The sequence below is a fragment of the Phodopus roborovskii genome, unplaced genomic scaffold, assembly GCF_943737965.1.
Source record: "Phodopus roborovskii unplaced genomic scaffold, PHOROB, whole genome shotgun sequence".
Taxonomy (NCBI): Eukaryota; Metazoa; Chordata; class Mammalia; order Rodentia; family Cricetidae; genus Phodopus; species Phodopus roborovskii.
In genome coordinates this window covers 78,260,681-78,288,057 of record NW_026126418.1, presented here as the reverse complement: position 1 = coordinate 78,288,057, position 27,377 = coordinate 78,260,681, and the positions used below count along the sequence as shown (strand labels likewise).

Below are 27,377 nucleotides of genomic sequence, written 5' to 3'. Positions count from 1 at the left end.
AAAACCAGATGGGAGAGTTAAAAGAGTTTTGTTTCCAAAACTGCCTCTGCAACTGGTCTGCAAGAATTTGAACCATAAATACTGGGGAGACAGGGACCACTCCAGGAACACACTCCAACATTTCAGTGGTGTGGTAAGGTAGTAGAGAGTGAATCATGTGTTCTAGCAAAAGCTGAGGGGACTAGTGGTCCCCCAGGCAATCTCTGAGATGGTATAAAGGGCTCCTGCAGTAGGTATAAACAATGTAAAAATCTAAAATTAAAATGGGGCCTAGTCATGTAATGGCACCATCATCTCTTTATGAGATGGATTAAGATTTTGAATGCATGTAGAGTAAGTCATATCATTCAGCTTTACTACACACACACACACACACACACACACACACACACACACAGACAGAGGAGGAAAATAGGGAGTTAGATTTTGCCAGACAAATATAGGATTGAATCCCTGTCCCAACCAGAAATTATGATTTTGAACAGTGAATTTCTTTTGGAAAGACATAGGTTTATTATTTTCCTTCTTATCAGTCTTACAGATAAAATGAAATCCTGGATTTCCTAGTCATCACCTGGCCTATGGTATAGACTTTATTCATTTAACAAAGTACCACAAGGTCTACTACAGTGGCCATCAGGAAGCCTTCTGCCTTCATGATTTTATAGTCAGGGTTAGTATCTGATCCCCTTGTCCTTCAGTTTCTAGGAAGGCCCAAAGTCTTCTTACCCAGATATGGTTACTTATACCATAATCCTAGTACAAGAGGCTGAGACAGGAGGACTGCAATTTCAAGGCTGCCTGCACTTCACATTGAGATCATGCTCAAAACAAAGCAAACAAGGGAGGTATTAGTTTTCCGAGATATCTGACAAGATCTGAAAGCACACAGTCACCCATCTACAGGGCTGGTGTGCCTCTGTGAAACTTTATATATGGTTTTGAGAAGCACTGCTGAGTTTTTCTGGGTGATACTGTGACCAGTATTTAGTCTTAGAATAATTGGGAAAGTAATTGCACCTGGCAGAGTAAAACAGCCACGTTTACTCACTAAGTCAAAGTTATTTGCATTAGACTTGTAAACCAGATTATGCCCTTAATTCTGACAGTTTGAGTGAGTGTTGTAAGGTGGCTGACCTTGTGGTTTATTGAGCTTAAATAAACACTTATTTCTCACTCCCTGTCCTATCGAGAATGTATGCATCTGAGATCTTAAGTGGCTTCTGTTTGTTAACAAAACTTCCCTGGGAGAACTCAAAAAAGGCAATTAGTCTTGCTCTTTGGAGCCATGCCTCCACTGTATTAGATTTCACTGTATGCAAGCTTAAATGATAACCCAGGAGCAGGCTGTAGCATGATCTGATTTGATATTTAGTTTTGATTTTATTACTAGTTGTCTTTAATGGATGTCTTGTCATGTAGTTTCCTGATTATTAGTAATTTAAATTGACTGGGAATGAAAGGAAACCACAGGCATGAAACTGATGGACTGTGGCTGCAGCGGGCTCCAGCTTTCAAAGGGAGCTGTGATGCCGCAGCAGGCTCCCTCACTCCCCCTCCTTTTCAAGGCTTTGAACAGTCCTTCTGCTAATGCCGAAAATGAGAGCTTAATACTGTTGCTATCTGGGAACCTTTAAAAGCAAATAGACATTATGAGTGTTCCTTCTTTGAAGGAAGGTGTCCATGCACCTACTTTCTACTTGGTCAGCTCTAATTTGACCCAGGAGTAGAGATCTGTGAAGATGCTAACTGAAAAACAATGATTGCAGGAGAAGCAATTTTCCTTGCCCTTATGTTGTGCCTTGGGGAAGGGGACAGCTAAAAAGTGCTACCCCTGCCCTCCCCCACCTACCCCCAGGATCTGGGATGTAGCCAGGATCACATATCAGGATGGTAGTGGGCATGGTCCAGAGCAGCTTAAATCCCAGTGCTTTCAGATCAAGATAGAGCTCTCATCATCTGAGCACCTTGTCTTAGCATTGTCGGTCTCTTAAATGTTGGGTTACTGGACACTCTCAGTTAGGTTTAATCTAAACAAAGAACAGTTTTAGGTAGTTTACTGTATGTTTACTAATAAACAATCAAGCATGTGCTTACTTATTACCTGCTCTGTTCAGGCATTTGTGTGGGTAAAATGAGTGAAGCAATGAATGAATGGAGGAGGAATAAATAATTGAAGGAGCTGTGTGCTGTCTTTCTAACTAAAGTAGTTTTTTTTATGTGTAAAATTTAGAACTTCCAACCAATATGATATGCTGCTAGCACAGGGTGCTGAAAGCCACAGAGCCACTTCTTGCAGAAACTTTTGTATTCCTATTTCTCTTGCTAATCCAGAAAATGTAAGTTTTGAGCAAAACTTACCTTTTAATTTAATGAAAAGATAATTTTGAAAAGTTGGGGAAATCTTCTATAGAGAAATGTTTGCTTCTGGCAGCCAGCCTGTGGACTCTGTGGAGGAGCCATGAAGTCTATTTGTTGTGTACTGTCCTCTGGGTGGGAAGTGTGTGAAACTGCCACTTTTTTTTCCTGCTAGAGTGCTTCAGCTCTTTCATAGTAGGGCCACCTCTGATGTTAGTCTCCCACCCGATAGGCTAAATGTTGGACAAAATGGCCTGGAGGGAGCCATCTGTGCACCTTCAAGCACCTCCCTTGGTGCTTGAGCTGGTGTCTGTCATTGAGTCCAGCTGCAATGTAGGAGGATGCCTGCCCCAGCCTGCCAGAATGACTTGGAGTACACTGCAGAATGTTGAGGTACTGCTTGCCACCAGCTGGCTAAATGTCCTCTACTCTAAAATGTCCCTGTGTTGTGCAACTCTCCTTAAATTGATCACTTTCAGGATACCTGCCAGGCAAGTGCTTTTACTTGTACACAATAAATTTTAAGCCTTATTAAATTTCTGGATGGCTATGTTGTAAGCCACTGGTGTGCATTCTTGTAACTCCTGTGTACAAATGAGAAGAGAGAGTGGCAAAGGCACACCGGTGTAGAACCATAGCTGCTCATCTCTGCCTGTGTGGCTCTGTGACTCTGCACAGGCTCTTTACCTGTCTGAATATGTCTACTCCATTGATAATGACATTATCCATATTCAGTCTCTCCAGTGTTATAATTAAATACATGTAATAACTAGTGATAGTATGTTTGCATAGTCTAGTTTTAAATTTTTTTGTTACTTTCCTTCTTATCCCAAATTGTCTTTAAATGCAGTTTTGAATGCCCTACTGGGGAGTTTATGTCAGGGACTGATGAAAAGCCTGTAGTCTGTGCTCTCTCTGCTCTGTTCTAAGAGTCACCTTAGAGAAATGGAAATGCTGTTCTGAGCTGACCTGAGCCAGCGGTCCTGAGCTCTAATCTCTGATTCTCAGATGATAGCAGATGTCTTAAGTGATTCCAGGTGTTCTGAACAGAGTGCAATCTCTTATCTGACACAGCCACAGCGACTCCTTAGAGTTCTTTCATAACATTTGAAGGGTTCGGATTCCTTGACAGCTGCTGGAATGCTAACTCCCCACTAAAGGGACTCTGCTTCGAGTCCTCAGGTGATCTGTGGACTTTCATGCTGTTTGATTCAGGCCCACATGCCTAATAGTTTTAATATGTTCTCTTTTTTCATTAAACAGATTTTGTCGTGTCCAAGAGACTTCCTGCTGGTAGCAGCTCTTTTTCTTACCATCAAGGCATTGCCTGCCCCTTGTTAACTGTCTTCATATGTCCCTTTAGAATATCCCCATTGTCATTTTCTTGGCAGTGAAGCTTTCCCTGGCACCTTCAGAATGCACTACTTCTTCCATAGTTTCCAGAATGGTATGCATACTTGGAATTTGGGAGCCTTTAAAGGCCTATATTTTGCTTTGCAAGGATTTCTCATTGGTCAAATATGAACTTCACTGTTGTAACAGGAGCTGAGTTATTTAGCTAGAACTTTCTGTCAAATTAAATATTAGAAATTTTGAAGGCAGACTGGTATAGTTACAAAATAGAATTGATAAATAATCTCAACTCTGCATTTCAGTATCCTTTGGACTTGTGGCTAATAGGTTAGTCATCTGACTTTTCTTACAGTAGGTTGAATTTAATTTTGTTTTGTTAAATCTTTCTCCAAGCCCAGTTTTTAAAATGTAGCATTTACTCTGTTACACAGAAGCCAGAGGAGGTACAGATAGATCTCTGGTGTCTGGTACGTGTAGGAGTCACCATGGTAGTAGTACTGGTTAGCATTTATGATTTTCTTACCTTGTGTCAGCCTCCATTCTTGGTTTAAAAACTTTTAAAAGATTTATTTAGTGTGTATACACATGGGGGAGTCGTGGATGTTGGATATTGCATATGTGGAAACTAGAGAACTTGGAGTTGGTTCTCACCTTCTATCATGTAGAATGCAAGGATGGAACTCAGATCAGTGTCTTATCAGTACATTCCTTTACCTAATGATCCATCTTGCCAGCCTTCAGGAACCATTCTAAATGCTCCAAATATACTTAGCTTTTCTAACCTTACCACCAGTTCATCAAGTTGGAACAATTATCTCTAGCTTATAATGAACAGAAGCACAGAAGGGTTAATTTATAAAGGAATGGAGTTAGAATAAGGACATTGATGAGCAAGTCCAGTGTTCAGGTTTCTGATTGTGTTTGCCACTTAATAAATATATTGTTGGAATGTTGAGGCCGTTTATTTCTGTCTGCTGATTTCTGTTTTCATGATGAGTAAATATTGAGATGTGGAGTCAGGAAGAAACTGTATGGAAATAAGAAGTTTGAATAGACAGGGAGAAGACCAACTAGTGAAAAAAGAAGGGCTGGATGGCTTTGAAGCCTTAGCTGATAAGGTAGACTATAGGTGTGGAATTTCCTCCCAGCCATATGCAGCAGCCTAAAGGCAGGCACAGAGAAGTTGAGTCATTAGAGCTTTCTACAGTCAGCCATGCTCATGCATAAGTAGTGAAAGGAAGAGACCTGAGTACAGACCATTGAACCAAATTGGGTACAGCAGGAGTGAAGTCAGGGCTAAGGACAGGTGGAAAGAGAGTTGTATAAGATGAGCCATACACTTGGCTCAAAATTGGAGAACATTAAGCAGTGGTTTCAGAGGCATAGCAGATTTGGTAATAGGAGTTAAGTGAATGAAGACTGTAAGATGAGGTGGAGGAGGTACAGAAAAGAAAGAAGTCATTGACATACACAAAAGGCCAGGTGTTAATGGTTGCCCCCATTCATCGTGCATGCTCATTTCTACTTTGCAGCTCGTAGTATTTCCTAGTAGTGGTAGAATTGGAAAGCAGTGCTGAATTCATATGGAAAATTTGTGTGTGTGTGTGTGTGTGTGTGTGTTTGTGTGTTTGTGTGTGTACACGTGTATATATATATAATTTTAATTGACAAAATTATATGCATTAATGGTTATATTTTGGTAGTTGTACATGTTATACAATTGACAGATGTATATTAATTCATATTTGTTGATTTTTTTGTATAAACATTCTCAAATTCTTATTTAGAGGTATTTTACCTCAGATTCTTCTAAGGTATTTTAATTTGATTTTTATGTGGTACAAGTTGCCCCACCAATACATACAAATGACTAGAACTTGTTGAAAGCTCAAACCAAATTAGTATGATTCTGAAGTGTAGTGATATATATTATTTATTATTTATTAAAACTTGCCTGAAGATTCAGAAAGCAAAGTCAGCCACAATCCATAAAAGTCAGCTACACTCCTTTAATCCCAGTAGCCAGAAGCTAGGAGATGGTGGTATACATCTTTAATCTTAGGACTCAGGATTAAGAGGTAAACAGATCTCTCTGAGTCCAAGGCCACCCAGATATACACAAAAATGAATCAGTCTAAAAGAGAATTATAGCTCTCACCTTGCACCCCAGGGCTCATGGGAAGTATATAAGATAGGAGCAAGGTCTCAGTATGAAGCATTCATTCTCTAGCCATGCTGAGGAGAGGTTACAGTCTGAGAGCTTATGTAGACAGGACGAGCCCATTCAGTCTGAGGTAGAGGTAAGAAGCTAGTGGCTGGCTACTTTACTTTTATGATATTCAGCTTGAAATTTGAACCCCAATATCTGTCTCTTGGCCTATTTGTTTTTCCTGCTATACTAAAATTTTTCAATGAGACTTCATTAGCTGACTCAGTAGTGCAGCTGTGTTTGAGTTATCTCTTCTTGGCTGGAAAGTGACTAGAAGGGACTTCCTAGAGAAACAGTTTTGTTGAATTTGGCATTCAGATTTTGACAGTGATTTCCCTATTGATTGTTTCCTAAAACTGAAAAAAGATCCTCAAAATTCTTATTATGTAGTGCCTTGTTAGAAATTTGGTTGATGGTATAAAAGGACAGAATGAAACAAAAAATTCTTATCATAATGCCTGGTTACTATCTTTTTTTACTTTTATATATTGAGATTTATACTTTTTAAATTTGGGACTGGAGAGATCAGTGGTTAAGAGTACTTACTATTCTTGGTGGGAACCTGGGTTTGTTTCCCAGCACCTACATGGTGGCTCACAATTGTCAATACCTTTAGTTCCAGTGGATACAACATTTTCTGGCCTCTCTGAATGTCAGGCATACATTCAGGCAATAATATAATATAATATAATATAATATAATATAATATAATATAATACAATACAATACAATACAATACAATACAATACAATACATCATGTAATGGAGTCTGAGTTGTATTGACATAATTGAGTAATGGTAGCTGTGGCAACCTTTAGGTGTACTGGAGATTTGACATTGATGTGGCAAGATGAAAAGTGAAATAACGAAATCAGAAAGATCACATTGTAATATGAACCCACCAAACAGTTGCTGAATACTGAAAGTTACTAGATGTTACTGAATGTCAGTTTACCAGTAGTGGCAATTCTTGATTTATTGAATTGTGACTAGTGTAGACAAATGTCTGGCACATAGTAATTGCTGAAAAAAAATGTAAATTTTGCTTTTTTAATAGCCAACCACACCCATATTCCAGCACAGTTTTGGATCCTTTTGTGTAAGAGAAATCTTTGTTTTCCACATTTTTTAGAAATTCTAAATGTTGTTTTAACATAGATTTTCCAATTTTCATGAGCATGCTCAACTTTTAGGGGATAGCAATTCAGGTCACAATGTTATATTTGCCTGAATTGACCCTGCAGAGAAGTTGAGGTTTAAGACTAGGCTGTTGTTGAAGAGTAGGCCATACATAAGATATAGAACATTTTGATTCTAAACATAGGTGGCTATTTGCAAAAACCTAACAGGGACATGGGAGTGTGTGAAGAATAAAAACGGTCTGCCTTTGGCTCTCTGAAGTCAAGTTCAGAATGTAGCAAAGCAGGATCAGTGTTGGCCATACACAAAGACTCAAGGAAATTGAGACAGGGAGTTTGTGGAGAAGACTGAATCCCAGGTGTGAGTCCTTGATCATCATGAGAATTACATCCAAAAGACATGAGAATGTAGCACACACCTTCTCCCTGGAGATTGGGACACTGGTGCTCAGAGATGGGGCAAGAAGAAAATTAGAAAGAAGTCCTACAAGCTGAGGTGGCTTCACAAGGAGCCCCTGAGGTGGCAGACACCTGTGTGCTCAGTTAAGCTTTCTCCCTGGAAGATTTGCAGAAAGGCAGGCATGCATTGCCACTCTTAGACACAGAACAGCTTGACTTCAGTCCTGCTGGGCTGTTTGAGTGACAGCTGATTCAAGGTCAATTCTAGGGGAACAGTAGGCAGTCTACTGACTGACAGGGAACAGGAGCTGAGCCTGGGCTAGATATCCTGACAATGTAAGTTATTTTCAAGTTATGTGTTTATTTTAGAGTCATTTATTTTCTGTGAAATGCCTGAGCCAGTGGCATCATGAAAAAAAAAAAATTAGATGGTCATTTATTAAGAATCCATTTATCAGCTATGCAGTGGCTGTGCACACCTAATCCCAGCACTTGAGAGGCAGAGACAGACAGATCTCTGTAAGTTTGAAGTCAGCCTGGTCTACAAAGGTACACAGGGAAAAAAAAAAAAAAAGAAAGAAAAAGAAAGAAAATAATCCATTTATCCAGTTAAAAGCGCCGCTGAGAGATCTAAAAGATCTCTTCAGTTTCTTGTTATCAATTATATAATTAGTATATGCTCATTACTCACCCAGTTCTCTTCCTCAATTGAAAAGGTGCTGTAAAGAAAAGGAGAAAGTCCTGTATAACCCTACCATCTACTATTTGTATGCAACTATAGGCATAGAGTCTTTGTGGGTTTTTTTTTCATATGCTCACAATTTGCACATGGTTGTTTAAATTTTATTTTCCAAGTTTAAGTTCTGAAATAAGTATATAGTATACCAAAATGTGAGGAAAATTATGAAAGACCTGTGGAGGGCGTGGACTCTCACGCCCCAACTCAGGAAAGGCGGCCCCCCAAATCACTCACGAGAAGCGGTCTTGATGCAAAAGCATGAGGTCTTTTATATTCCAGTGCACTGGGGTCCACAGCCATACTCCAGGTGGTGTAGAGGACTGGGAACCCTGGGAACAAAGCCCGCGTATCATAAACCAATCATCTCATAGCATCCAGTGCGGACCAATTAATTTGAACTATCCAAGCCCTCGCTTAGCCCAGGAAGTCTGCTTTCACTAGGGCTTCTGGGTAGTGTGACAAGGCTCATTTCCTGTGTGTTCATTCACTCACAGGTGCTATTGGTAAACCGCCCTGTTGTAAACAGTCAAGAATGTGACCTTTTGCCAACTCACTGCTAGGGGGGCAGAGTCTAGGAAGAATTAGGCTAAAATTTTCCATCCTTACAATTACCCATAATTTTTTCTGCCCCAGAATGTATGTTTCAAAAATACTGTGTATCTTAGGGTTTTAGTGCTGTGGAAAGACACCATGACCACGGCAGCTCTTATAAAGGAAAACATTTAATGGAGTGACGTACAGTTTCAGAGGTTTAGTCCTCTGTCTTGGTAGGACACAGTGGCATGCAGGCAGACATGGTGCTGGAGCTGAGAGTCCTTCATCTTGATTAGTAGGCAATAGAAATGGAATTGTCTCATTGGGTGTAGCTTGAGCATAGGAGACTTCAAAGCCTACCCCCCTACAGTGACACACTTCCTCCCACTAAACCACACTACTCCAACAAGGCCATATCTCTTATTAGTACCACTCCCTTTGAGGGTCTTTTCTTTCAAATTGCTACAGTATATAAGCATATCAAATTTATTTTTACATAACTAAAATAAGACACATATTTAATTAACAAATATTGGGGCTATTCAAGTTTCCTTTGGCCACTCCTTATCTTCAGTCCTCCATCTATAAGAGAACTGCATGATATGCATGTGGGACAAGTGTGTGGGGGCGTTATGTTCGTATGTTTGCACATGTGTACATGTTTATGTGGAGCCCAAGGATTGACATTGAGTATTTTCCTTGATTTTTCTATTCCTTGTTTTTGAGACAGGATCTTTGGACCTAGAGCCCATCAATTCTGCTGGGTTAAGCCAGTGAGCTGTGGGGATCCGCTTGTCTCCATGTGTGTAGCTTCTCCAATACTAGGATTATGGATTCATTTGTTTCTGGTTTTTATATAGGTTCTAGAGATCTAAACTTAGTTTCTCTTGCTTATGTGACAGACATTCATCTGCTGAGCTAGCTCTCCAGTTGCAGGAAAGCTGCATATGTAAATAATTATTACATGTATTGTTTGATGTATATTAGAGAGTCTAACTTATTTGTAAAGTAGTGAGAAAATTAATACCCCAAATCTATTTCTGTTTCAGCCTTTCCAATTCATCAGAAGCAACACCATCTTTCATTTTAATCATTACAAAAACCTTGGAGCTGCCCTTGACTTCTCTCTTTTGCTCACACACTGTTTCAAACCCACCAGCAAATTCAGCTTCACTATATATTAAGTTGTATCTAGGATTTGGTGACTTCTTTCTACCCCAGTATTACCCCTTCTGATCTAAGACAACACTATTTTCTAATGATGATGGTGCTACTAGTATTTTTATTCTAGTCTTAACTTCTGTCTTGTTTGGCTTTAATTGTCAATTTGACATATTACCCAGGGAGACACTCTCAATTGGAGAATTCCCTAGATCAGATTGGTCTGCGGGTATTGTCTTGATTATTAATTGATATATACAGACCCAGCCCACTGTGGTTGGCAACATTCCCTTAGCAAGTGTTCCCAAACTGTATATGAAAGCTTTCTGAGAATGTCTGCTTACTAACCATCAAGCAGCATCTTCCATGCTTCTTTGGCTACGAAGTAAGACCCTTCGTCAGATATATGCTATGTGGAATAGCAAGCAGGCCTGCCTTCAAGTTCCTGCCTTGGCTTCCCTCAATGATGGAGTGTGACCTACAGTTATAGACTACATAAATCCTTGACTCCCAAAAGTTTGTTTTGGTCAGAATGTTCTATCACAGCAACAGAGAGGAAATGAGAACAACCTCCTAGATGCATTTTCTTTCATGGTATTCTTCATCTGTAGCACAGAAAGGATTTGAATGACCTTTCTCCATTCTCTTAAGTAGGTTATATGATGGGGGATGTCTTTCTGTATGTTGTGAATCTATGTTTCTCTTAATGGTTGATAATAAAACTGTTTCAGCCAATGAACAGGCAGGATGTAGCCAGACAGGAAGTGTAGGTGGGACTACCAGACTGGGAGATTTCTAGGGAGAGGAATGCAGAGAGTGAGTTGCAAGAGAGATGCCATGTAGCTACAAGGAAGGTAGGTTGCCTAGGCATTCTCCAGTAAGACTATGTGGAGATACACAGATGAATAGAAATGGGTTAATAATTAAGACAAAGCTAGCCAGTAAGAAGCCTGAGTCATAGACCAAACAGTTTATAATTAATATAGCCTCTGTGTTTATTTGGGACTAAACAGCTGCAGGACCAGGCGGGACAAAAACTTCCAACTATAGTTATATAAGCCAGAGTCTAGCTCTGTAGGAGAGTAGTTAGCTCATTACGTATGAAAGAATACTTAAGACATCAAGATTTAGTTCTTCCCTGATATTGTCTGTTTATATTCTTTAAAATTGTTTATTACTTTTAATGTGTTCTTTGAAATTTTCATACATGCATTTTCATTACTAACTCCCTCTCTCCTCTTATCTCCCTCCCACCTTTATCAATCCCCCTTCTCTCAGAATAGAAATTGCTTATTCATTTTCTTTTCTATTTTTGTTTTTTAAGATTTATTTTATTTTATATGGATGAGTGTTTTGCCTGTATGCATGCTTGTGTAGCATGTGCATGCCTGAAGACTTTGCAGCAAGAAGAGGAACTGGAATTATAGGCAGTGTGAGTTGCCATGTGAGTGATGAAAACTAAACCCAGGTCCTCTGCAATAGCAGCAAATATTCATAACCACTCTCGAGCCCTATTCTTTTTCTTAATAGTGCCGTTTGATGAGCAGAACTTTTTAGGATGATGAAGTTATCAGTGTTATCCTGCTAGGATTAATTTTTGTTGTAAGAAAATTTTGTGTCTTCAAATGTTTCCTTTTTCTCTGTTCTACAAACTTTAGAATTTTAAATTTACATGTAGGTCAACAAGCTATCTAAAACTAATATTTGCATGTTATATGAAGTATTAGTAGTAGTACATATTCATTGCTTGCTATGTAACTACCCAGTCATTTTAATATTCTTGTAAACACTTCTCCTCATTGGATTGCTTTGCCTCCATGGTAGTGAATGTGTACTATGGGTGTATCCTATGCTATACATGTATATGTTAGTTCTTACATCTTGATGTCTTATTTATTGTGGCTTTAGAATGAGAAATGAATACTGGTGACATATTCTCCAAGTATGGTTGTTTTTCAAGAAAGGGGGGGGGGTATTTTACAGTCAGTTTAATCAGTTTCTGTGAAAAAAAAAAAAAAAACCTGGAAGAATTTTGATTGGAATTGTGTTGACCTCCCATCTCAATATATAGAGATTATTATAACAACACTGGGCCTTTTATCCCACAAGCATGGTATGTCTTTTCATTTATGGTCCATTTCTTTTCTCTCCTGAGCCTTTCTTCACCAGCTGGTTGCATGTTTTCTGTTACGCTTATTTGTAGGTATTTTATTTTATTGTTTTTAACTATATAAATAGAACATTTCCTTTATACTGCTGTTTGCCAATTTCCTGCTATGGTATACACAGTTAAAATTTGGGTGGCGACCCTGTATCCTGTGACCTTACTAATGTCAGTTATGAGTTCTACATCCTAAATTCTCTGGAAAGTGTAAATAGTCATACCTCCTGAGTGCAGTGAATTTTTTCCTTTTGTATTTTTATGCCTTTCATTTTTGTTTCTTTCTGTTGCTCTGCCTAGGCCCTTGAGTGCTATGTTGAATGCTGAACAGAAATGTTGAGTCAGTATCCTTTTCTTGTTCTCAGTTGTATAGAGAACAGCATAAGTGTAATAATATAAACTATAGATTGTTTTCCAGAGATGCCATATAGACCAAAGTAGTTCCCTTCTATCCTAGTTCACTGAGATTTTAAAATTCTAATGTTGGTCCATTTGTTGATGTGCACATGGGTTTCTCCTCTATTCTAGATTCTTAATGTTCATGGTCCATTTAATAATGCTTTTTCATTTATTGCATATTATTGGATTTAGTGTATTTTAGAATTTTTTTCTCCATTTGTGAGAGATGAAGTTACATATATTTTATAATATCTTTATCCACTACAAAGGTGTTAAGTTTCTGTCTTTCATAGTGTTTGATATGGATACTACACAGTTGGGATCCAGTTTTATTTATTTTGAACCCATATAGGTGTCTAGTTCAGCTGTAACACTTCTCCAGTATCCTTTCTTTTCCTTGTATTTTTTTTTTTGGGGGGGGGGTATGTGCCAACTCTGTGATATATATGCCAGGGTCTTACTTCTGTTCTCTATTAGTTAATCCCAGTGTCTGTATCTTGTTGTGTTAATTAACTATAGTCCTTGTAGCTTCTTAAAAAGTTTCTTCATCTTTTTTCCTTCAGATAGTATTTTAATTTTCTTGGTTTTCTGCCTTCCTATGCAAATTTTAACTCCTGTTGACTTTCATAAAATCCAGGTTGACATTTTGATTGGACTTCACTGAGGTGAATCAACAGGTTCATGTTGACCATGGTATCAACTTATTTTAGTTTTATTTTGATGACTTCTAAAATATTCTCCATGATGACCCACAGCTTTTGACTCATTTTCCCCATAAGAACCATTTTTTATAGGTTCCATAAGTGTTTTTTTTAATTACATATTCTATTCTTCTTTTGTATAAAAATGCAGTTGATTTTTAAAATACTGGTCTTTGCAAAGGTACCTAATAAAATTTTAGTAGTTTTTACACTTTTTGGATTTCATATAGAAAACTTTATGATTATAACTGGTGTTTACTTCTTGTCTCTTCTTTATACTTTCACTTTTTTGTCTGAACTGTTTGTGCTTTGGTGTAACCATTGTGGTGTTGAATAGAGGTAAAGGTAGTGAATTTTCTTGAGGACTGAGAGATAACTCTGAGAAGGCTATTGCCCCCAAGCCTGCCCATCTGAGCTGTATTTCCAGGACCACATGATGGCAAGAAAGAAACAAGTCGTGTGTGTTGTCCTCTGACCCTACAGGAGCATGAACATGAATACACTCTCACATGTGCACAGACTTTCTCTCTCACACACACAAATAGATGTTTTATGTGTATAAGGAAGATGATAATAAAATGAAATAAATGAAGATGAATCTTGGAATTTGCAGGCAAATGAATGGGACTAGAGGAAACCAGTTACAAAAAGACAGACCTGGTATGTACCCTGAATGTGTGTCTCAGTTAGGAGGCCTGGGCAGTCTATGGGACCTCTGACAGTGGAACCAGGATATGAACAGACTTTGAGAGCCCATTCCACATGGAGAGATAATTCCTTTAGCCTAGAGACACGGGGAAGGGCTTAGGTCCTACCCCAAATGACTTCAAAGATTTGATGATCCCTCAATGGAAGGCCTCCACACCCTCTATGGGGAGTGGATGGGGGAAGGGATGGAGGAATCAGTGGGTGTTATAGGAAGATGGGAGGGAGAGGGAACTGGGATTAATATGTAAAAAGTTTAAATATATATTAAATAATAATAAAAAGAAAAATAATAAATTTTAATTATTACCTTCTTTCCTGGGGAACTATTCCTCCCTCTCTCAGCATTCTTTTGTTGCCTGTAGCTCTTTGTGTGTGACTGAGACCTAGTCTTCTATTACTATCCACTTAGGCATGTCTGTTGTTGCTCATGTTCAGCTCATGTTTAGGCAGTCATGTTGGTGAGATTATGTGGGTGTAGTTTCTGAGGTTATTGGCAGACACAGTCCACAACAGACTCCCTGACTCTTTGGCCCTTACAGTGTTTCTGCCCCCTTTTTCTACAGTGTTTCATGAGCCTTAGGCGTGGAAGTTATTTTGTAGATGTATCCATTAGGACTGAGCTCCCCATACTCAATTTTGATTAGTATGCGTCAACTCTTTAAAAAATTAATACAGCAGCTGACATAATGAAAATGACTTTGAATAAATGTAACTCTTGATTCTATAAAAAAAAATCATTAGCTTTGTTTGTTTTGAGAAGCCCAGGCTGACCTTGAACCCATTATCCACCTGTCTTACCTTCCTCAGTGCTAGAATTACAGGCACACACACATACTCAGTAAAAACTAATTACCTTGAATTCCCCCTTCCAAAGGTAGAAATTCTGGTGTGTTTTCTTTTACTCATTTGGTAGTAATTTATAATGTATGTATGTATCTTAAAGTCACCTTTGTGATCATATACCCTTATTTGCTAATTGCCCTGTATGTCCTGATTTTCTCCCTGAGGACAGTTTCTCATTTTACCTAGAGACTGTATGCTGTTGGAGTCACTAGTAAGGGGACTACAGTTCATTGATTACTTCCAGTCTGGAAGCTGTGTTGAATTCATGATGTGCACTGTACTGTTAGGACAGCACCAGAGTAAATAACGTCATCTTATACAGAAGAAAAGGTGGAAGGGGGACTCACAGTAAGTAACATAAAAAACAAAAAACAAACTTACAAGCTTTGCTATCAGAAGCATCTCTGAAGATGATCTCTTGGTACAGAAATTGTTGTCCTCATTTCAGGTATCTGAGCATCCCTCCCTCTGCCAGTCCTTCATACATTAATTAAATCCTTCCTTATCAGATGAATGCTTCAAAGTGAGTGTGGTTGTCCAGCAAACACATAGAGCAGAACTAGGCACAGAAATCCAGGCTGACCATAAGTTCCATGAAAGTCTAAGCCACATCAGGAGTGTGGATGCTTTTCTGCAGAAATGCAGACCTGCATTTGAGCCAGCTTTAGGATGTCACTACTCAGTGATTAGACTCATGGTACAGAGCAAATAGTGTTTTGTCCTTTGTCCCCTAAAAATGATTTTAAGATTGCATTAGGTAACTTTCCTACCTTCTTCATGAAAGGATACCTGGTGAAGGCTTCATTGTCAAGGACAAGGAAGAGGTCCTGGCAAGGTCTTATGGCCAAGGAGCATAATCATACCTGTGATTTGTAAGGTACTGTTAGTATTCAGGCATCTGTACTGACCTGTCCTTGGAGTCTTGACAGGATATATCCTCAGCTGCAGCCACTAAGAGCATGTCCTGCACACCACTGCCTCTCTTCTCTTCTGATGCTCCTGTTCTGAAAAGCCTATTTCCCTTCTTCTCTCCCCTCACACCCCCGCTTCCATTCCCTTTCTCTAATTAAAAAAAAAAAAAAAAAAAAAAAAGCCTCTCCATATGTGCTCTATCACATAGTGTCTTTTTCTCTCACTCTCCTTTTTAAATACAACAAGTTCTATGAGGGTATGTCAGACTTGGGTTCACATATATCTCTAACATTTCACCTCATCTCAGACAAACTTCCTATGGCTTCTAACTGCTGAGAATTTGAAACAACACTGATCATTTGTAGACTTTTTTTTTTTTTTTTTTTTTTTTTTGGTGACTCCTTGGCTTTTTCTTTGTACCTCTCCTCCCCACAAGGTCTCTGGTTCTGTAGGAGAAGGGCAACTGCCCCTACAAATGGCCCAAGATTCTAAGAACCTGCTCTTTTCTGCCTCTGCTGTCTGCCATGGTAATGACAGAATTCATTTGTCTTGGTTGTCAGCTTCTATTATCTGTTGTTCTGTTTCTCCTTTGTATTCTTTTACTCTGGTTGGGAGTAGAGCATCTAAGAAGTCCTCAGAGTTTGTGAAAGTTTTTCTGTGGGTCATGTTTTTTCCTTTTCAAGTTTAAGGCTTAGGTACCATTGATATTGCTGTGTCTCTCAGCAACAAGCCAGTGAGTCTTTCTGTGGCTTCTTGGGTTTTACTGAGGCTCCAGGAATCCTGGAAACCTGTAAGAGGATAGGGAAGGGTAGAAGGTGAGAAGGAGGAGGCTGACTGATAAAAGTTATCAGAACACATACCTTTAAATGAACTTTTGTCTGGTTTTCAGGTACACTGGTTTTTATAGAGAGCCTCTTTTATACATGATACAAGGCAAAAGAGGACTATGGAACTGGGGGGCGGGTTATAAAATAACTGCATGTATGCATAATTTTTAATGAAAAACTGGAAATCTGGAAAACAACATATACCCTGCAAGCAGATCTTCAGTGGGTTAGAATTTAGAGGTCCTTCTTAATGTAAAAGGAAGAGCCCTTTTCTTGTTTATATAACTCTAGTTTCCGTATTCAGATGGAACGGGCCTAGTTGACATAATGTGGCGGTTAGGAAGAGGTGGCCTTTTCATGGCACTTCATGATGTCTCCTTAGGGTGACTCACAGAGGGCGTGGCAGACAGAGCTTCTCTTCCTCCATGGTTTTTCTTCTTTGTTTTCCAGTGCCCAGACTACCTAACTTTGACAATGGACACAGAAAAGATAGCCATCACAACTTAGAGATCAGTGTGCTCAGTCTTTGCCTCTTCTCTGTCTACTGAGTCTCTGTTAAAAATGTATCAAAAGAAATTCTCATCTCAGACTCCTCACATTTCAAAGTGGGTGTCTGTATTACAAGAACTGCTGATTCATTAGGAATGCTTCCTAATTCCAGTGCAACAGCTGCTTCTGGTTAGACTAAACTCCCGCTCTTTTGTGCCCTGTCCCTCTAAGGAGACCTGAAATTTTGCCTTAAAACTTCCTCTTGCTTCCCTTTTCTCTCCCATCCTTGATTATGGTGCTTTGTCCTTCTCAGTATTCATGTAATCTGAACAGCATACTCTGCCCACACCTCACCTTTAAAAATGGCTCTTTTAAAAGATCACAAACACTAACAGAACTCTTGTGATAATGCTTTTTGTTTGCATTCATAGTGGCAGTGGAGTATATTGTACAGCAGTAAAGAAAAAAGTTGAGACATGTTGTAGTCATGAATTCTAAGTGCAATAATTTAAAGTACACGGAACATTTCAGAAACTTCCATTGTCCATTAAATGAAACCTCTGTATTAGCATATCATAGCATGCTGTTCTAATCACTTTCCTCCAGATACCAGCTTTTGAAAGAAACATGCTGTATTTTTTATACTAAATCTGCAGTCGTGTAATTGAATGGCTTGGCAGAATAGGTAAATGAATGTAGCAGTGTGCATTCAAATATGTCTCTTTGGTCTGTAATGAGCTGATTGAAGTTCACAGTTGTAAGACTTGCCATTTTACTTCCTGATTTTATATTCTGCACCCAGACAAAAGTGCCTTAAAAAAAAAAAAAAAAAAAAAAAAAAAACTAACAGAAAAAAGTAGAAGAAAATTACTCATAAAAATCAGATAGCATTTTGTGGATACCACTATTGGATTCAGGGTTCTGGTGGTCTTTATTCAGCTGTCCATCTATAAATTAGATGATCTTCTACTGTCCTCTTGTACATATATGGGCTGGATATGTAGCTGAATGGCAGAGTGCCTAGCATTTGCAGAGACCAGGGTTCAGTCCCCAGTACTGCCCACCCACCCCCTAGTAAAAGATAAATAAAAATAAAATAAATAAAAAATAACAGTTTCCTATGTGACCATTTTAAATTTTAGGATTTTTATATATTTTTATTTTTATTGTATATGTGTAGGTTTTTTTTTTTTTTTTTTTTGGTCTGTATGCATATTTGTATACCACATGTTTACAGAGCCCCCAGAGGCCAGAAAAAAGAAGGCATCAGATCCCCAGATCTGGAGTTAGAGATGGTTATAAGCCACCATGTGGGTGTTGGGAATTGAACGTGGGTCTTTGGAAGATTAGCCAGTGCTCTTAAATGCTGAGCCATCTCCCCAGCACTTTAATTTTACAATTACAATTTCTGTTGGTGGGGTTGGTAGTCTCCCGTGCACATGGAATCACACTAGTGAGTGAGATCTTGCTACTTCCTTCATAGCATTTATCTCAGTAGTGACACTTGGTTGATTTGCAGGTCTGACTCCCCTCTAGACACTGAACTCCTTGAGACTGGAGATTGTGTCTGATTCACCCATTTGCTTCAGAACCCCCAAAGGGCCCCACCATCAATACATGTTTGATGACCAGATAAGCCATTGAAGTCTAAAACCAGCAAATGTAGAAGACAGAGATGAACAGATATCATTTCTTTTTTCTGTCAATTAAACTGATGAACTTTATTGGGGTTAAAACTATAACAAAGTTCATCCTAAAAGATTTTGCAATGCAAAATTCTTCCAGTCAGTAAATATTTGACTTGAATGCTAGAAATTACAATTTTCAAAAGCAGACTCACATTCATAAAAATTTATACATAATTTGAACTAAGATATATGTTTATACTATCACAGTCAAACAGGAATTGCCTTCACACATTCCTGTATCATGATTTTTTTATATAGTACATTATATAACACCACTCTTGATCACCAAATGCATTTTATCATACACTTGATCCATTCTCCTTGGATTTCTGATCTCTATCTTCGTTCTTTATGTTATTCTTTTTGAGGACAGTGTGGACATCTTCCATAACTGTGGATAAATTTGAGTGTTTTAGTCAGTTGGTTTTCAAATTGCAAATTCATGTTTTCAGAACCTTTAAGTTTTCTTGTAACTGACCAAGGTCTTTTTTGACCTGAGTTCACCAGAGAGGCGTTTGTTAGAATTATCCAAGTTTAATATAGTTTTTCCATCTTCATCTGTTTTTTCTTCTACTAACTGGAGCTTCTATTCTACCTCAGCTCTTACTTTTTCACTCTTTTCCAATTTTTGTAAGAGACTTACAATATCCACCATCGCACCATTGTACACAATAAGTCCTACATTTTCTTCTCCATCTTTTGATTCCTGTTTTACTATTAATGTTGAAAGTAGTAATCTGTTTCCTAGCATATCTTCCTGTAGTGACTCTGCCTCTTGATGGTCTTTATCTTTTGAGGTATCTGTTAATTTCTGATAAAAGCAGGACTCTCAAAGCACTACTTTATTGAGAAGCTTCTTTACCTGAACCCAAGAAAGATGCAATCCAAGAGTATATAATATTTCTTCCAAATCCTTTGCAAGAAGACAACCACATTGGCTTTGATCAAAATAAACAAAGGCCATCAGTAGATCCCTTTTAACTGTGACCATCTGAGTCTTCTCTTTTTCCTTATCTTTAGAGGGTCTTTGCTTGCAGTATCGTTTAACATCTCTTTTGTCATCTCATTTGTTCATTTCTTCCTCTTCCCTATCATCATCTTCATCCTCAGATTCTTCTGCCTCCATTGGGTCATACTCATCTTATTATCTTCTTCAATTTCATCGTCATCTTTAGAATCTTCTTTTTTCTTCTTTCTTCCTCTCATCTCTGTCTTCTTTTTTGTCTTTATCGTCACCTGATTTTCTCCGTTTTGGTTTTGGATCATCAGTATCATCATCTCTTTCTTTTATCTTTTCTCTTGTCTTTTTTGCTTTTCTTTTGTGTTCTTTCTCAGGAAGAGAGAGTAATGATTCTGACTCCAAAATCTTTTTGAAGCATTTTATTGAAAAGTTCTGCAAGCAATGAAACCTCAAACGAATGCTCTTTGTTGTCTTCCAATCGGTAATCCAAAAGGACACTCAAATACATGATGATGCAATCAAATTTGCTACTTTTTGCAGCCCAGTTTGGATATACAATTATGGCTGGTTCATTGGGCAAAATGTATTTTCTTTCTTGATGCTGGCGTTCCATTTCCTCTTGTCGTTTTCTTTCTTCTTCCTCTTTATCATCCTCAGACTTCCTATCATCCTCATCTTCCTCTTCCTTCTCAGATTTTCTAATTCTTTCTGCACTTCTTTTTGTTCTTCTACTTTAAGCTGTTTTGTCAAGCAAGCTATTAATTGGGATTTTAGTCCTTTGGAACTAAGAGCTTGACTTTTTAATTCTTTTTGAAGATCATTTGCCTTCATTGCCTTTGGATCAAGTTTAGACCAATGGGTAGGAGTGGAAATTTCTTTAACTTCACCATCATCCTTCTCTTCTTCATCCATTATGTGCATACTCTTAGATCAATGCCTTTCAGAGCCTTACAACAATGGCAATCTTAATCAACACAGAGGGGTCTTTTTCTGGGTTTGGTCCATCCAGCGAAGGAGACCAATGGCCTCCAATGGCCATGACTTCTTCCTTGCCTTTCGTGCCCACTAGAAACTTAACCAGTCTAGCAGGATGCTAAAATCCATCACGAAGTCCGTATGGGTCTTAAGCAAGAGCACATGGCTTATGATACAAATCCTCCATACTAGGGCTAGCCATCAGCATTACCTTTGCACTGTACAAGTGGTCAGCATCAGGTGGATGCCATATTTTTTTTCCTAAGGACTCGACTTCTCTGTGCATCACATAAACATTGCAGTAATTTCCCAGTTGAAACAGTCTTGACAAAAGGAAAGCATCTACCCATGTAAACTGAGCATCAAAAAAATTACTAGGAATATATAAATTCTGGTAATGGCGCCTTAGTTCCATCATGTCACAACTGGGACAATCTAAAGAAAATTTTGAAAACTGTACTGTGTATCTTGGAACAACATGGTGGACTCTCCAAGGGGATCACTCTGTTTCTCTCCTGGGTGACCTTTCCCAGGAACGTTTTCTCTGAGGTGATCTTTCTCTGGATCTGCATCTTTCTCTGTCCCTTTCATGACTTCGATCATCTTTTCTATTAGGTACTTGATCCCCTCTGTCATTCCTTCCTGAAAATCTTGATGGTGGATCTAATCTCCCTGCTGACTGGGGCTGTGACATTATACGAACAAGAGGCAGCAATAAGTCAGCTTTCTGCTGTGGTTGAGTGTGCAATAGTAGTATAATAGAAGCAGCTGAAATCTGGGCCTGCAGTAATGATTGGGATTGGGGCTATGCCTGAACACCAAATGTTGTCTGTGACACAATGGGCTGAATAACAGCAGTAGGAGTGTTCAGTAGGGTTTGGGACTGATTCTGATTTGGTAGTGTTTGAATCCTTTGTGCATTCCATTTAAAAGGCAATTAGGATTATAAATTGCTTCAACCAATACTCTGTCACCAACTTCGGGGGTTTCCCTTTAACAGCACCAAGCTGAAAGAATACATCTTCATCTACAAATCCAAAAGTATCAAGTAGCTTTGTCACCACTCCTGTGAAAACACACTGGCTTCTGAGGTTGAGTTTGCTATTGACTGGACCTGGGTGTTGGATATGATACAGTAATCTGTGCTGCAGGCTGAGGCTCATGGGCAATGCAACATCTGGCTGTATTAAAATGGTCTGCTGGGGCTACTGCAACTGTTGGTTCACACTATACAAGGCCTGCTGAGGTTGTGAATATTGCTGCTGTAATGCAACTGCAGCAGTTGCAGTTTGCTACTGCAATGCTGCAGTTTGAGTTAACTGATAGTTTGCTGGCGTTTGTGTAGTAAGGCCTGCTGCTGCCAAAGCAGTCTGCTGGGTATAAATGATAGGAGATGCTCTCAGAACACCTAGTGCAGCTGGTTGTGATACTGCAGTGGCTGTAAACTGGGTAGCCCATGGTGGATTCTTCTGTCTTCCAAACTGACCCATGATTCAAGGAGGGAGAAACCTTGACTTGTTTCTCTTCTGTAGCAGATATCTTCACCTGAGTCGTGTCCTGTTTAAACACCGAAGCCCTTTCAAAACCCGTCAAGCTCAGGCGCATGAGCCAACTTGGCCATCTCCCTCCATGCTGCACCTCCTCCCAACTCCCAACAGATATCATTTCAAATCCTGGCTAGTATGAGACTGAAGATTCAATGCAGATTTCAATGCAGATGTTACTTCGTGCTTCAGGACAGTTCTAGTCATTAAAGACCCTCCAGGTTTTTCTCCCAGGCAAGCGAAGCTTTCTTCTTCTTTTACACCTTGATTGTTGGGAGACAGTGGGAGAAGGACAGAAAAAGAGTAGTGGAGTAGTGTTAGAGAGCTTCCACTCATTTGGGACAGCCAGCTATCTGTGGGCTTGTTTGGGTGCTCCTAGGATTGTGTGGCTCTGTCCAGGGGAGTTCCTTATATCCTCTGTGTTCACATTCTTTCTATAAAATGAAAGTCTAAACAGTTTAGAGAAACTTACTGCTTTCATACTTCTTGTCACCTGACTGAATCAGGTCACAAAAACTCGGCTTCTAAGTTTTCTGATCAAGAAGCAAAACCTGGATAGACCACCCATACTATGGCCAGATAGACCTCTGAGCTAAGAGAAAGCATGACACTGAGTTCTTATGCCCAGTGTAGACAGAGGTGGCTTATTTCACAGATGTTAATGTTAACATAGATAGTAAGGTTGTGGATGGCCTACTATTCAAGTGCATTAGTGGATTGAAAACATTCTTATAATATCCTCTTATGTGGAGTGAATAACCACCTACATCATGAATGTGAGAAACAGCGTGCCCATGGGACTATGCTACCTTTAAAACTTGTCCTTTATTGGTAACAATAAAAAGCAAAATATAAGTAAAGCAAAAAAGTAAAATAAAAGCTATGGCTTAAAATATCGTGTGAGAAGTCAGATTAAAGTTATATACTGTATTTCCCCACTTTTCTGGCATTCTGAAAAAGGTAAAATTAAAGGACCAGGTAGCAGATAAGCGGGTGTAGAACCAAGAATAGGGTGAGGGTTGAGTGGCACAGCACAGTTGAACCTGCTTGGACTAGGTTGTCTTCTCTGTCCTGGTTGTCTTGTGACAACTACACCCATGCATGCTTTTGTCAGATGCCTGAGTTTTCCTTTATGTTAAAAGAAGTAGCTTTTTAGAAGGTAGCAGTAATGGGGAAAACAGGTGGAGAACAGATGATGTGACTATAGTGTGGGTAGGGCACAAGAACATTCTGGGGTCTTGGAAGCCTTTATTTTGATTGAGGGTGGTTCTTCAGCCATATGCAGCTAACTCATTTAAGGATATGTAGGGACACTGAGTGTGTTTCATTGTATGTCTATCAAAGGTAGATTTTAAACAAGAATGATGAGCTTTAGAACTTGAGCCCTTGATTCAATCCCTCACTGCTAATCTCTCCATTAGCAGTGTGATGATGACCTTGAGCAAATCATTCCTAACCTGGAGCTATGAACTCTTTACCTGTCAACTACAGTTGAGAACAGCCAGCTCACACAGGTGAGGGAGAGGCCATGCCCTAAGGGGCTGAGATGGCCAGGGACTGTTTTTCCAGTCTCTTGAATGGCTCCTCCTTTAAAGCTGGTCTTTCAGTTAACTGGAGCTGTTCTACTCGAGAGCCATAAAAGTTAAGCTGTAACATATGAAAGGTAAAATTGCTAACATTCATATGCATCTTTAATGCTAGCTCTTAAGGTCTTGTCTTTCACGTCACCACAGTGTACTAAATCCTATAGGGTTGAGGCTTAGCTAATTAGTTAGCTAATTAGTTAGCTATACCTATGGTATTTCTTCAGTTGGGAAAGCATAAGAAGTAATTGTGTTGTTAGCTTATTGAGAGTCAGTCAATCTTTAATGCTGGTAATCTATTTGTGGTCCCACCTTAATTTTTTTTTTTTCCTTTGCATTCATTCTGTCTTTGAAATAAAATCTTTATCTTGGGTTAAGTGAATAAACACTAATTTAGAAATCACCATTGGCTCAGCCCCCTGGTCTTTTAAATCATAGAGAATATCTATATACTTGCAGCACTGAGCATTTTATAGGCATTTAAAAGTTGTTGCAAATATAGCCAGGCACCTTTTTCTGTCCTGAGGAAGCAGGTAGGCATCTCTGACCTAATAATAAAAGCAGAAGTTACCTATTTTCAGTGCTTGATTCATTCCTTGAGCTGTGACAGGGGCTTTTATGATATTTTGCTTAATTTATTCTAAACTTCCACCTTTTTAAGGCAAACAGAAAGTGCTGTCCTTTGCAGAAGGCAGCCTAGGAGAGAGTAGGTGACAGGTCTTGGGCAAACTGCACCTGTTGTTCTAGGCATCTGACTCCACACCCCTGTAGCATCTGCTGCTTCTGAGGGAGGCAGGTAGCCTTCTGACTAGCAGGTTCCAGCCAGCCTTTTGGCTAACAGTACTCAAGTCTCACCTCTGAGAGTCAAATCCTTTTAAAACTGTACTCAGTGATGAAAAAAACCAGAGCCCCTCCTGCCCTACCCACAGTAGGCCTTCCACTGCTGTGCACTAAGACTTCCAGTCTCTCTGGTCCCAGACATATACATCTGCTCTCAGGAAAAAAAGCTGAACTTATTTTACAGTCCATTCTGGAAGGCTCCTTAGAAGTAGACTGCCCTTACTTTTATACCAAGATTCCTTCTTTCACCCCTATCCTCACTGTGAATCGATCACCAAAGCAACATCCTTCCCTGCCCCCCCCCAAGTGAGCCATTTGTAGCTTTTTGAGTCTTTGTCATATTTTGTTCCCTCTAGATGATAGTGACTTCTCATTTATCCAGCTTTTCTTCCTGATGTGGCTGTCCCCACCACATCCTAGTTGCAATGCCCTTCCTTGGTGTCCACACAGCTTCTAGTGGCAGCTGGGTCACAGGATAGATATAGTGCATTGCTGTTAACAATTCCCATACCTGTCTCCTAGGAGACTTAAAAGTTCCTGGAGGCCAGGCAGCCCTGTATTACTTTTTAAACATATTTTTTCCAGCCTTCCAGCTCTGGACTGACATCCATTGGTACTTATTAAACACTGTTACAAATGGTCCAGCCTTGCAGATTTGACCTCCGAATATAACAGGAAAAGTAGATTCTCACCCCCTTTGTCCCTCCTTCCTTCCCTTCCCTTCCTCTTCTCTTCCTCCTCTTCTTCTTCCTCCTTCTCCTCTTCCTCCTTTTCTTCTCAAGAAGAATGTCAGGATTTACTACAGACAGCTCGGTCAAACCTAAAGAAAATCACTGAAGTTTAGTAGCCCCTTCTGCTCTAGAGCCACAACTAGTAGAAGCTGGGTAGGGAAAGGGCAGTAGGCTTGGATATGAGCAATTATTAAAGCATCAATTACCATTTCATTTTGGGGTTGGTCTGAGAACTGAGTCATCACAGAAGTGAAAATATGCAACAAATCAAGAAATCAAGCTGCCATCATGTTCCATTACAACCTACCTCCCCAACTCAAGAAAGAACAGCAGAAGTTGGAAGCTTGGAAGAGTTTGTTTCAAAGAGACTTTTTTTTATTAATAACTACTTGTTTATTGTTATTAGATATTGAACCCAGGGCCTCTTCTACAGAGCTTAACTACCAGCCAAAAAGTGATATATATTTGTTATAGGACACTGGGAGAATATGAAAAAAAAATTGGTACATAATTTAGAGCCTGCTTTTATATATAAATATTTTGTGTGCTAAATACTTTTCTAGACATAGAAGTTTCGTCATTGTAATCATTCTTATTGTACACTTGGGATGCTTCCAATTGTGATTAGCGGGGATATAAAAAAGGCTTTTCTTTTTAACTTTCAAAATACCATGTGCTCAATACACAAACCATAGGAGGTCTAGAAAAGAATGTGGAAGAAATGAGATGGAAAGGGGATTGGGGGCCATGGGAGGGAGAAAGGAGTGAGAGGGAACCGGGATCAATATGTGAAATAAGAAAAAAAATATACTGATATATAAGAAAGTGTTTTCTATAGTTTATTCCTTGAGACAAATCCGAGTAATGTTTTAGTTCATATCTCTGCATGGTTGTGCATGGTAAAGTGAGTATGCCCTACCTTTTTTTTTTTTTTTTTTTTTTTTTTTTTTCCTAATTTCATAGGAATTTTCTCTTATGACACCTTTTAGTGTCATTCTATTGCCCAAGTTGAATATAATTTATTTAAATATTCTGTTAGCACATGTTTAAGTGTGTTTTTTACAATTATAAGAAATAACTATTTATATACTATGCTATAAAAAATTAAGTCAAAAGATTTAATACAGATATAAATGATGTTAAAACATGTTCATTTTCTGATCTTCCTGTAAATTTTAGTAGTTACTCATTAAAAGGCAGCTTTCTTGTTTTTGCCAGTAATTTGGCTGGCTGAGTATCCTTTCTCATTAGTATTTCTTTTTTAAGGTTTGTATATTGTAGTCATATTTTGATGGAGAGAGTTATAGTGCCAATTTTAGGCTTTTTTAATATCCCCAATGCCTTCTTCTGTCTTCTAATAAAGCAATAATCTCTAGGCACAAAGAGTATTTGAAAACTCAGAACTGGCTGAGTGGTAGGGTTTCTGTCATGGTTTCAGCAGAGAGTAACCAGTAGCAATCTGGTATTCCACTTCTGATCACCATGTTCTGGATTCCCAGCTCCTTGGCTTGCTCAGGTCTGGTTTCATTTCTTCCACTGTGAGGTACACTAGAGGAAAACTCAGTTTCACCAGTGGCTGTTGTTGGTTATGATACAGAATGTGTGCCTGCCTGCCTGCCTGCCTGCCTGCCTAAGTGCCTGCCTGCCTGCCTAACTGCCTGCCTGCCTGCCTGCCTGCCTGCCTGCCTGCCTGCCTGCCTGCCTGCCTGCCTGCCTGCCTGCCTTCCTTCCTTCCTTCCTTCCTTCCTTCCTTCTTTCCTTCCTTCCTTCGGCTTGGTCCAACCATTGTTGGTCACATTTCCCCAAGTCTCTTCTTGCCTCTTTGGAGATATTGATAACTTTACCATTGTTTCACTTGCTGAAACTTAGCCTTAGTTGTCATTCAGCTCTCTGCTCAAGAACCTAGATTGTGTTAGTAAATGAATGAAAGATTGCTGCCAGACAATGATTGTTCCATTTTGATAACAGTTTAGAACACTAATGAAGTAAATGTACTGTGTATGTGCTGTCCAGAGTACACAACTGTACTTTTCCCTTGGAGAAAGGCTGAAATAGCAACTGATGCAGACTTGGGGTTTACCTTGATCTTTGAGCTCATATGGTTTCAGCAAGTTACCTTTCTG

The 27,377-nt window shown here is 39.1% G+C and overlaps 1 protein-coding gene and 1 pseudogene across 10 annotated transcripts in view; one reads left to right on the top strand and one right to left on the bottom strand.

The window, feature by feature from the left end:
* Dennd1a (DENN domain containing 1A) overlaps positions 1-27,377 on the top strand; it is a 467,485-nt gene that overhangs the window by 185,836 nt on the left and 254,272 nt on the right. The gene's annotated exons all lie outside the window — the stretch shown is intronic.
* On the bottom strand, positions 18,891-20,532 carry LOC127222849 (cell division cycle and apoptosis regulator protein 1-like; annotated as a pseudogene).